The sequence below is a fragment of the Neolamprologus multifasciatus genome, chromosome 22 (assembly GCF_963576455.1).
Source record: "Neolamprologus multifasciatus chromosome 22, fNeoMul1.2, whole genome shotgun sequence".
In the NCBI taxonomy this organism is placed as follows: Eukaryota; Metazoa; Chordata; class Actinopteri; order Cichliformes; family Cichlidae; genus Neolamprologus; species Neolamprologus multifasciatus.
In genome coordinates, this window is record NC_140459.1 from 26866480 (window position 1) to 26880061 (window position 13582).

The following is a 13582-nucleotide window of genomic DNA, read 5'->3' on the forward strand; positions in this document are numbered from 1 at the left end:
AGATGTCACACACAGCGCTCTGTTTAGACTCTGTTTAGACCCAGAGCAAACAATATTGTTTGACAGATGGCCCTTAATATAAAGACTTCGGACTTCACGTTTCCCAATTTTTGCTTTAAGTTATTTTGTTATTTACGTAATAATGTAAATATCCTAATAATTATACTTATTGCTGTTTTAGACAGGAGCGGTGCTTTAAAGGATAGTTGCAGATTTCTGTCAGAATCTGCAGACTATACAGTACAAATAAAATGTTCACGTTTCCCAGCAGTTTCACCGGATGGCCAGGAAGCGTTCGCGATGTCTTATCGGGCCCTTCTCCAGCACTGATAATTGGCGTCTGTCTTGTGTCAGTGACATAAAAGACTAATTTAATGTGACTTGACCATTCACACAGCAGTCGCTTTCTGAAACATCGGATATGTATCGGATTCAGTACCACATACGAAAGTGACCCAGATCGGATTTGAAAATATTGGATTTGTGCCATTCACACTGTCATACCATGATCGGATATGGGTCGCATAGGGTCAGAAAAATCGGATTTGATGCGCTTTCGCCTGCAGTGTGAACGTAGCCTAAGAGTACTGGTAATTATGGTGACTGATAAATCAAAACCTAAAACGGGAAGAAGAAGAAACCTTCAAATATGTTTTCAGATATGTTTTAATGATTTGAGCAGAGTTCGGCAGAGTGTAAACAAATAAAGAAATAAATATATGAAGCATAATTGCTGATGTGTCAAATGATGTGATTTTGAAATCATTGAATTTTCTTATCTTTTTTAAGTCAAATATCGGTCAGCCTCTAGATAAAACTATACATACACTTTCACAGTGTATTAGTTATTATTATTAGCAACTCTTTGTAAGAAAACGCCAAGCATCCTTTTAGATGTCCTCTTGCTTTATTTTTAATATATGCACTTTTCTAAATGGATATGAAGGTCTTGCTATGTTAAGTCCTTTCTGTCCGCAATTGAAAAAAGACAGCCTTTCAATGTTTCTCGGAGCCATAGGCCATAAGTGGTTCTTTTTATAAGGACACAGTGCCAATTCAGAGTCCTGGCTGTTGGTCAGCATATAGAACCGCTGACCGACAGCCACCCAAGTGCCGATTTCCCTTTAGTGAAAAGGTGATCCAGAGCATCTCAGTTTTATTTATGCAGCTGCAATTGAAGACTGCACTTGCATATGAAATTATATGTGGTCTGGACAAAATAGCAGAGCTACCACATGTAAAGGATTCTAAAACTACTAAAGTCACAATAAAAGGAGCAATCTGACAAATTAAGATCCAGTGGATGTTAGTGGTAAAAACTGAGGGTACACCTCAGTGAATCAGTGAATCTTAACACACTTTGACAAATTCTCATTTTTGCTGGTATTTTCAGCAGCCAGTAACAAAATCCCCAAACCATCCCCCTAAAACTCAATAATTTCCACATTTAGTGCGTTTCATATATCCTCGAAAAAGTTGTTGTATCTGTCAAAAGGTTTCTCCCACTAGATTTTACATGCACGAGTTTTACTCTTTTTGGAATTGATTTTGATTTGCACATGAAAGTCGCTCTCTCAGCTTTCATGTGCAAGCTGTAACTGAGGCTTAGAGGCAGCACAGTGGTGCAGAGGTTAGTATTGTCAGCTCACAGCAAGACGCTTTTTGAATTGAACATGCTGAGTGGCATCGATTTTATATAGTCCCACCGTGCGTTTTGATTTCCTCGCACAGTTCAAACTGACAGAATCACACGTGCAGTAGATGTAAATGTGAGTGTGGATGGTTTCTTTCCTGTCTGTGATAGACTGGCACCTCAATGCCAGCTGGGATCAGTGGCTTGCAAACAAAAGTTCTCATCAGCAGGTGGGAGAAATCTGAAATAGCGTATTGGTATTTGAGTATCTGTTGTATCTCAGACATTCTGATTCATAGCTATTTATTTAAAAAAATAATAATATTTTCCATTTTTAAAGGGTGACAAACCTGAATTTAGAGATTGGAGAAGTTAATGATGGAGCAAATTACTTCACAGCTCATATTTATCTTTTTAAAAAAAAACAAAAAAAAAACACTGAAAATGTTACTTAAGCATTAAAACTACTGCATTAAGTTTAGAAAAAGATAAAAGTTTGAGTTATAATATAATGCTTACATTTTTTAAGAGCTGTTTTCTTAGTTACCATGGTAACTATTGGCATCCCCACTTTGTTTCGAGAAAATCTGTAGATGTAAAATATCTACGGTACATGAAAACATACAGAGCGTTTTCTGTGACCATTTCATATGTATGTGAGAGAAAATTGGACAGAGCATAAAGGAAGGCTTTTTATAAAAGTTTTATGAGGAAAAATAAACACTCTTGACATTTCGTTAGCTCCTACTTTGGCTCAGTCCTGTTCACAAGGTGTACTAATTGAGATTGACCTACTGACCTTAAACTTGTAGCACATTACGGTTTTAGCTGCTAGCAGGTCAAACTTTCAATATATATGTGAAAGTCACATCTTGTTTTTATATGTGGTTTGTGCCCAAACCTTCAGAACCAAGTCCTGATGATTTAGCCACATGGCTTTAAAGGCCTCTGGTAAGGTCCCCGGTTCAGGCGCAAAGCCTCGATTCTCCATACCCCTTAACTAATGTTTTCCATTAGCTTTGAGGCACATATGCAGGCTTACCTGAGCTTCAGCACCCCAACCTGGCTCCCTTTCTCCTCTTGAAGAGAACAAAGGCACCATGATCCTCATTACATGCCACAGTGAAGATTGAACACAGATGTCAGGCCGTTTACGTTCAACCCAAAAACCTCTTTTACAGGCACATAAATTCATTGGAGTCCGTTCATTTGATGTTGGACTTGGCTTGCAGGCGAGCCATATACGTCACAGGACTGACAAACTGTGGATCTTTGAAGTCTTGCACTGGTAATCCAGATATTTCGAAGGGTTACTGGATGAAATCAGAGCTTAGATTGTGACGGTCAGTTAAGTTTCTCATTCTTAACAAACTTTTTTTGAATTATTTTTCCAAATAGGAAATGATGAAACTTTACAATTGCATACTACAGTTATTTCCTTCAACGACACTAAAATGTACCCCTGTGTGCGCTTTAACGAGCAATTAATGTAACCAACCTTGGAGATTTTATAAGCCAAGGAAACACTGTAAATGTAATAAGAGTGTTTAATTTGAAAGAGAATTTATTAAATGTTCCTTACAACAATATACCTTTATGCTGTTTTGCATATGGAACATGACTTAATGGCACAGCAGCATCTTTCAGGGGTGGTCCTCTATCATTAGGGCTCCATAGTTATGCTCCATAGGTACACTCTTGTGGGCAGAACACATGGCACCCAACTGTGTGAACAGTAACGTGGAGAATAATGTCATAAAGACCTCCCCAAGTAGCAGTAACTCAGAGGACCGTCTTATGGAGCTTAGAAAAAAGTTCTCTAAGTGCAAATTCTTTCTTTTATATTATGTCATATGTGAAGGGTAAATTAATGTTGTTGAATAAAGTGAATATTGCATAAACTTTGTGTGTAAAAGAAAGACTAGCCTGAAAAGTGAAGCCTATGTGTGTATTGTCTTAAACCTCTATTCTTTGTCAAGACAAACAAAGCGTGATTCCTTTGGTTGCAAAAGGACTTCCGGGTGTACACAAACTTGATCCTTGGATCCTGGTGTGGCTCAATGGTAAGAATATTGCAATAGCTAAAATTCCCATAAGACTAAGGTGAGATCACAGTGGCAGAGAGTTCAGTACATGTCTTTGTTACAGTTGAGAACAATGCACTGCTCCACAGTAGATCGAAATTTAATTTAAAAGTGGAGGGATTTTTAACCTTGCCAACACTATTGCATTTAGTTGTGACATTTTACTGGTTAGATAGTGCTTGCCAATGTGTACCATGAGAGTAGTCAGTAATCTGCCTCAAAGCTTAGGTCTAATTCATGTGAACAGATTTATCTCCATAACATTTGCTGTTTGATGACTGCAAGCAAGTACAATGCTAGTTTGAGTAAAACACGTCAGTCTAGGGGTTAAGTTGAGCAACTAAAGCAACAAAATTTGCAGCTTGGGCGAGGTTAGGGTTATGCTTAGACAACTAAAACAATGTTGGGTAGGGTTGGGGAGAGGCTTTGGTTATGGTGAAACAACAAAACCTTTTACTTAAATTAAAATGTGACTCACAGCGTGTAATGAATCATATAAAGCCCAATGCCTTTGCCCATTTGCCACCTTCACCACAACACATGGTGTACTTTCCAACCTGCTATTTCCATGGCAGATGGCCAACAGTGACTCATAGACGTTGTCCTTAATTTAGATTTTTCTCACTTTATTAAATGTAAGGTAACATTTTTAGACTGGAGTCAGTCTAACGGAAAGATTAGATTTCTATTAGATTGTACGTTTGTTAGCAACTTTGGCCATTTTAATGAAGTTAAATAAAGAGTAAGTGTTAATTTGGTCACTTCAATAACTGGTCATTATTATGTCCTCCTACCTTTTCTCAGTTTTCAGCTTGGCTTTAACAAGCTCTTCTTTCAGCAAGTCAGCTGTGTGTTTAGAGACTCAGTCTCCTAATAGCACTGTGAACACTGTGAGAAATCCAACAATTCACTCTCAATGTTGCTTTACTTTGACTTGCATGGAGTCAAAAATGAATAAAGAGTGGTGAGCCCTTTGATTATATTTTCCCACTGATTTATTTTTACTTACACAACACGGCCCATTGACAGAATTGCAGTGCTTTCTCTATTTTAAGGCTCTTATTTTCTGCTTCTTGGCTGAGCTTGCACGAAAGGCCTGACCCAAGCTCAGGTCCATTTAGAGCTTCCATTGCAGAAACCATCCCAACAACCTTCCGAGTTCAGAAACAAGCTCAGCAGAATGATTTCTTTCATTATTGTGCACGCAAAAAACATACCTTTAATTTTTTTCACAGTTGATATGACATGATGATTATATAGAGGGGTACTCCACTGTCATAATTGCTGCATTATTAGCTAGATTAATGATTTTATTTTTTATATAAAATGTTAATTTAACTTTAAATATTTCTCTCTACAGATTTAATTTGTATATATACATATATTTGTTTGCATCTATGTATGTATAAGCTGAAACCTTACAGCAGAGAAGAAGGAACCTTTCCCTGAAAAAATACACACACACACAGTCCAACCCTTTCACCAGGATTTCACACTGGTGGACCCCACACAGTGTTAGAGGCTGAAAGGTTGGTGGTGAGGTGGGCGAGGCAATGCCAACCCATGCTGTAAAAATGCCCACACTTTATACTAATTGCATCACAAAAAAAACCTGACACAGTAATTCTGTTTCAGTGAGGGGGAAACTTGAGAGAGAGAGAAATGTTTGGGGGTGGGGGTTATTCAGAGGGAAGTAAACCATGAGTTCGAATTGAGAAATAAAACACATGGCTCCTGTTCTCTTCTACATGGTCACAAATGCTTCAAGTTTTTTTTTAGTTTTTATTTCTCAGAATCAGAATCAGAATACTTTATTGATCCCTGAGGGAAATTATTTATTTAGCACGTATTTTCAAGGTTCACAGTTTCCATTTGCCTGCTGTCAGTCTGCCAATCAATGAAGAAACACTAATTGAGAGATTCAGTCAGTCTGTCTACAATGGGATTAAATGAACAGTGGATTTCTCAGATGAAGTTCCAAACTTAATGTTTTATAAAGTTATCTTTCTGTGCTGTATTTATTATAGGAAAGTCAATATTTATCCCCTCCAAATCCAAAATGATGAGCCTACCCATATGGAAAAGATATATATAAATCTCATAAAGGTTGTATCTGTCTTGTGTGAAACTTGTATGAAAAGCATACAAGAGTGAAAACAGATATAAGATCCCTTACTTATTTTATTTAAAATTTATATAAATTAAACTTGTATGTTTTGGATACTTATTAAAACAATATATGAAAGTAATGAGAAAGTGGCCACTTTCATGAGTAAATCATATAAGCCTTATATGATTCACTATATGAAGTAGGCCACATCTTATGCAAGTCTTTCAAGTTTGTTCTATTTCTTTTCCATATGGGTAACTTTACTCGTAATGGCACTGCAACGTAGGCCCATCAGTGCAACAGTATGAATGCAAACAAGACTTCCCTGACACAGGTTATAGCTATATGGGACTCAATACAGGCCTACAGATGAACCTTAACCTGAAATCTCAAACTCGTGTTTCTGAGAACTTGGTGAATAGGAGTTACCAGTTATTTTACTCTTCTGAGGCTACGGATGGAAATCAAGAACTGGTTCTTGCAGATAACCAGTTCCCAGTAGTTCAGTTCCTTGGAATTGTTTGTCGATTCGGTTCATCGGTTCCACTTGAACTTCCATTACAGTCAGCTGTTTTCAGTTCATGTACCAGATAGTGGTGCAGTCTACAGTGTGTATTAAACATTACTTTATTTTTATTGCACAAAAGGACAAGAGTGCAACGGTAAAGTGCAAGCTTCATTATGCTGCTAACGCAACTTCACATGCTAACGTTAAGCTAGCCAAGAACCCAGAGTGATGTTAAAAGCGAGCGAATGCTGACGCCAGCCCAGCAGTCAGACCCTGAACTGCTTACAAACGGATGAGCAGTCAGCCTGCACCCTCGATTTCTCCTGTTCTCCTGTTCATGTTTCTTAAGTAGAATCACCGTGCCGATCGCTGTGATGTCTCTTTGTTCTGGTTTTCTTCTTTACTTTTTGCTGTCACATTTATACTCATACCTAAATATTAATAGAGAAATATCATATGTGTTTCCTCATTAGGATTTGTCTTGTTGTGTGTAACTACACCTATATGTTTATATTGTTGTTGTTGTTGTGTGTTTCAGATCATTTTACGGAGAAACGAGAAGGTAATGTATGTATTACTTTTTTCAGGAAATAATTAAGTAATGTCGTGCAATACTTTTAAGAAAAGTGGGTGGGCGTTGTGTTTTTATAACAATCCCAACACTGATCACAACATAGAAAGGACATACCTCAAACAAGCATAAATATTTGACCACACAGCATACAATTAATTAAGTCAGCCAAAGAGGGTGATTAGATGTTATCAGAGCCAAGAGGTGAATTCATAGTAAAGGGTGATGAAAAGTTTTAACCTGCAACACACAAAGGCCACACTCATTAGGAAAAGTGATGGGATCTCCGTGGCAACAGTTCAGTGTTTTCATGATGTTGCCATACACGACACAGGAGGGGGAGATTCTCCATAAATATTTATTTGTTCTTCCGAGGAACTCATTAAACAAGGCAGCTTCTTTTATCTGAGGGTAACCTAAATTGTCTTGACATTCTTCAGAGGACAGCATGAGAGGGGAGCCCTGCTTCCCTCATAAGTTGAACACATGTAGGACGAACAGGTTACCTATGAGTTGGAGTGCAGAGACATTATCATGTAGATATTAAACAGCTAATGTCCACTATTTTCATCTTTTACATCAGTATTTTTGTTTTCACCAACTTTTTACTTTTTACTCCTTACATTTGTACACAGATACCTTCTTTTTAAGAACAGCCTCATTACTTTGGTTTCAAGACATTTAAGTGGAGTTATTATTTACTGCCTTGCATGCATTGAGAACAGTGAACACTTACCTGTCATACCACCCTGTGGTAGCTGGACTTGAACCTGTGAAAGGTTGGTTGGCCCCCAGTAGCTTTAATGTCATGTGAAAGTTCTGAATATCAATCAGCCAGAATTGGGATTGACAGAAGTAGGATTTAAAAATAGGCCCGCACAGGGCTCTACTATAGCTTTCACCACTGTCCCTGAAGACAGTCCCTAACAGAAGTTTTCCTTAAATATCATGCTTTCCCTCCTGGCAGGCATGCGACTGTGCCATAGACCTATCTCGTATCATTCTCTGCTAGTTGCCTTTACAGGCTGTGACATCCTGAAAGAGAGGCTATGGAGAAATGCATCCCTGAATCGTTAGCTCAGCCTCCAGTTCATTCACACTTGTTCCTGCGCTCACACTGCCTTGATCACTGTTAGGATTAGGATTTTGACTAGCCTTCTAAAGTGCAGCTAACTTATTGTCACTCCCCAAACTTCCAACAGCATTCCAGACTGCAGCAATCCTAGTTAAACATGTATTCTAACTTCATGGTATACCCTGTGACATAGTCTCTGATCGGGGCCATCAATTTACTTGCAAGGTGCTCTGTACAGCTTTGGGGGCACAAATAAGTGGATCTTTTGGTTTCCAACTTCAGACCAATGGCCAGAAAGAACACATGAATCAGGACATGGAAGCTGCCCTTCAGCGTGTTGTCTCATCCAACCCTTCCTCCTGGAGCACCCAGTTGTTTTGGCTGGAGTATGGGCATAACATGGATATTCTCTACAACAAGTTTTTCTCCTTTGGAAGTATCTCAAGGCTACCAACCTCCACTGTTTCGTGCCTTGGAGAGTGAAATAACAGTCCACTCTGTTCAACATAACGTTAACAAAAGCCAATCAGAATAAATGGCTAACAGACCCAAGACGCACTCCAACTTAAGTTTTCCACCCAGGCCAATCTGTTTTGCTCTCTTCTACAGACATTCCTTTGAGAAAACTTACTCAAAGAAACTGTCACATAGAAATACTCGAAATCAAACCTCTTGTTATCCCAGTGTCTGTTCACCTAAGACCATAAGGGTCTATAATGTATCCCATGTCTTTCAGTTGAAGTCTGTTTCCACCAGCCTGTGGTACCGGTACCAGCCTATTTACCATTAACATTCGAGTCTGGAACTTTTTGGATCCCAGAATTTTTTTAAAGATTTTTTACCTTTCCTAAATTTAGGAGTTACCGTTTCCATTAAATCAACGTACATCAAATTCTTGAATTTCCGATTTATAGTTTTCATCAACAATATCCTTAGATGAACTCTGGCCTGGCACGATTGCTCATTGTGGCCCTCACAGTTTTGCATCTGTTACTGAATGAATTTAGGATTTTTTTTTCAGGTTAAAGTCTATTTTTAAAACTGGCCTAGGGCTTAAAGAGATGATAGTGTTTGTCTGGTCATGTCTGCAAAATTCAGAAACAGTTGTTAGCATTTTCGTTCAAGCTGAAATCACAGTGATTGGGAGCTCTTACAAAGATCAGGGACAATGACTTTACAGTTCAGTACTGTTCATCTCATAAAGCACCAATGACCTTTTTCAATGTGGCTGTTATTCATTCATTTATTTTTAGATCATTCTGAAAGTCCTGTCATGTCCATTTGTACTTTTCTGTCAGCTGACTGCTTATGTTTGAAAGAGATGCTGCTTTCAAACATAAGCAGCATCTCTGTGACAAAAAAGCTATAGTCCTGTCTCACCTGACCCAAAGGTGGGCTTCCAGTATGCATAATCTTTCTCCAGGTTGTCTTTAGCATTCTTCAGGTGGGCTTGAAGGTGGTTCATCTGCAGAAGTTTTTCTTGTTCTGCAACCTTATAGTCCAATTTTGTGCAGGGTTCTTTTGATTGTCATCTTTGAGACGAACTTGGCTCAGTCGTTATCTTGTGTCTCAGCAGTTGTTCACATCTATAACTAAGTTTCTTTCCAGATTCTTTCTAATAGTTTGCTTCCTACCTCTGCCAGGCTTGTTGTGTATTGTTTGGCTCTCTTTGAATTTCTTGATGATACTTCTCACTCCAGTTCTTGACATTTGGAAATGTTTGTGAGAACTTTGTATATCCATCTTTCCTTTGTTTTTGTTTTTGTTTTAAAAAGCCCTTTGGAAATTTTTTGACAAAAACATGTCAAGTTTCCAAAAAGTCTGCAAAAACAGCTTTTAATTTTGACCTCTATAAACACTTGCCTGCTAAGGTTATGGGCTCAGTCACTGGTTTTGGAGGTATGTAATTGCACACTCTTTGACTTGTCAGTCAAAAGTCGTTAGCTAATAACCTGCAGTTACATAGTCAGAATCACTCCTTCTCATCAAATGTGGCTTTTAGCAACCAAGGTGGTGATGGCCACGATGCTTATCTTAAGGCTTCAAAACAGGACTTGACAGCTCCATTAGGTGACATCACATCTTTTATACTCTCTGTGTTTTAAAGTAATTGGTGAAAAATAACTTGGAATACAAATGGGCTATAAATGGTAAATAGAAATAATCTGTTTCAAAAACTCTCCATGCTTACAGATTTTGTATGTTCATTCAGACATAACATATAAATTAATTTGACCATGAATCAGCACAACAGTGTGAGCGATTTCTAGCAATAGTAAATGGCCAGATGCAAAGGGAGAAAGACCTGAAGGTGACTGGAATATAATATAAACTTAATGCTTCTTTACAATAAATCTTATTCTGTTAGAAAGGCTGTTTATTTCACCATAAATGGTGCCACATTTGAAAGGAAAATAGATTTTTGGGTTGAACAGCAAAGTTGAGTTTGTGGGTTTTGCCCATGAACAGCTTATCCTCCTATTGACCTTCTGGTACTCCAGGTGCTGACAGTCAGGTACCTGCAAGCATGGCCCTGTCTAAAGTGGTCAGTTGGTATCTGCTCCAAGCATGTCACATTTGACTAATCTGGATTGGGTTCCTTTCATAGCACAGCTTCAACCTGCTGTTCTTCTATTAAATATTTTCTGTCATTTATAATTAGTGTGGTATTCCTTTATAATTAATCATTGTCTTAGTGATCAGTGATTAAAATCTCCTATATAACCTCACCTGACAATGTGCTTATTCAATTAACTGCTGAAGATAATAGAAAAATATAACTACAGGTTAGCCAGGGCTGATCAGAGGAAGCTGGTGACAAAGAGGAAGACACAGCAACAATCGCATTCATCTCTCTCCCTGTCTCTGTCTCCAGACTCAACTCCAGTCCTCTTCTGACACAACTGGATAATCTGGCTTTTAAGCAGTGTTTCATTGTATTTTGCTCAGAGGTGTGTCCAGCCTTCCCTGGTGTCCCAACACTAATGTCTCACAGTGTTAATCTTACAATGCATAACACCATAACATGAGAGCAAATTAGAGAACTGCAATATAAATTGAATATGCCTTTACTTCTTCACTTGATTTCTTAATTAGTTAGTTAATCTCAGGTGTGTTTCCTTAGTCAGTTACCGCTTACAATAAGCATGGACTCACAAACTGAACAATTAATTTTAATAGAAACTAATTAATTTAAACAGAATAATGGCCATTAGACACAAAACCCCAGCCTTCTATCTGCTCCCAGACCACCTAAAAAATTAACTACTATAAAAAAAAATTGTTATAGATATTCACAAAGAATATCTATAACAACAGTGATCAACAACAACATTTAATTTTACAATAATGGATTACACTGTACTGGAAAACCAAAATCAGTCTTAATGTTTAAAGTGGTATTACTGTTATTTTCAGCAATACCATTTGCCAACACGATGCAGATTCAATTCATTTCATTTCTATTCAATTCAATTCAATTCAATTCAATTTTATTTATACAGCACCAAATCACAACAACAGTTGCCTGAAGGCACTTTATATTGTAAGGTAGACCCTACAGTAAAACATACAGAGAAAAACCCAACAATCATATGACCCCCTATGAGCAAGCACTTTGGCGACAGTGGGAAGGAAAAACTCCCTTTTAACAGGAAGAAACAGGCTCAGGATTATATATATATATATATATATATATATATATATATATATATATATATATATACATACACACAGTGGGGCAAAAAAGTATTTAGTCAGCCACCGATTGTGCAAGTTCCCCCACTTAAAATGATGACAGAGGTCAGTAATTTGCACCAGAGGTACACTTCAACTGTGAGAGACAGAATGTGAAAAAAAAATCCATGAATTCACATGGTAGGATTTGTAAAGAATTTATTCGTAAATCAGGGTGGAAAATAAGTATTTGGTCACCTCAAACAAGGAAAATCCCTGGCTCTCACAGACCTGTAACGTCTTCTGTAAGAAGCTTTTCTGTCCCCCACTCGTTACCTGTATGAATGGCACCTGTTTGACCTCATCATCTGTATAAAAGACACCTGTCCACAGCCTCAACCAGTCAGACTCCAAACTCCGCCATGGCCAAGACCAAAGAGCTTTCGAAGGACACCAGGAAAAGAATTGTAGACCTGCACCAGACTGGGAAGAGTGAATCTACAATAGGCAAGCAGCTTGGTGTGAAAAAATCAACTGTGGGAGCAATCATCAGAAAATGGAAGACATACAAGACCACTGATAATCTCCCTCGATCTGGGGCTCCACGCAAGATCTCATCCCGTGGGGTCAAAATGATCATGAGAACGGTGAGCAAAGATCCCACAACCACACGGGGGGACCTGGTGAATGACCTGCAGAGAGCTGGGACCAAAGTAACAAAGGTCACCATCAGTAACACACTACAACGGCAGGGAATCAAATCCCGCATTGCCAGACGTGTTCCGCTGCTGAAGCCAGTGCATGTCCCGGCCCGTCTGAAGTTTGCCAGAGAGCACATGGATGATACAGCAGAGGATTGGGAGAATGTCATGTGGTCAGATGAAACCAAAGTAGAACTTTTTGGTATAAACTCAACTCGTCGTGTTTGGAGGAAGAAGAATACTGAGTTGCATCCCAAGAACACCATACCTACTGTGAAGCATGGGGGTGGAAACATCATGCTATGGGGCTGTTTTTCTGCCAAGGGGACAGGACGACTGATCCGTGTTAAGGACAGAATGAATGGGGCCAAGTATCGTGAGATTTTGAGCCAAAACCTCCTTCCATCAGTGAGAATTTTGAAGATGAAACGAGGCTGGGTCTTCCAACATGACAATGATCCAAAACACACCGCCCGGGCAACAAAGGAGTGGCTCCGTAAGAAGCATTTGAAAGTCCTGGAGTGGCCTAGCCAGTCTCCAGACCTCAACCCCATAGAAAATCTGTGGCGGGAGTTGAAAGTCCGTGTTGCTCGGCAACAGCCCCAAAACATCACTGCTCTTGAGAAGATCTGCATGGAGGAATGGGCCAAAATACCAGCTACTGTGTGTGCAAACCTGGTAAAGACCTATAGTAAACGTTTGACCTCTGTTATTGCCAACAAAGGTTATGTTACAAAGTATTGAGTTGTATTTTTGTTATTGACCAAATACTTATTTTCCACCCTGATTTACGAATAAATTCTTTACAAATCCTACCATGTGAATTCATGGATTTTTTTTTTCACATTCTGTCTCTCACAGTTGAAGTGTACCTCTGGTGCAAATTACTGACCTCTGTCATCATTTTAAGTGGGGGAACTTGCACAATCGGTGGCTGACTAAATACTTTTTTGCCCCACTGTGTATATATATATATATATATATATATATCATTACAATCCTCTCCAACTGACACATTAAAGTGATACTTAAACCAATGAATCAGTTATGATCCGATAAAATAAATAAAGTAGAGTATTTTACTTTAAGCATATTTTTAAATATTCGTAGTGTTCCTTCTGTAGAGTTGTGACTTAAATAAAAGAAGCTTGTTTGCTTCTGATGCTTGTTTCACGATTCTGCAAAACAGAACTTAATCATTCAATACAAAAAAGTTTCATACTTT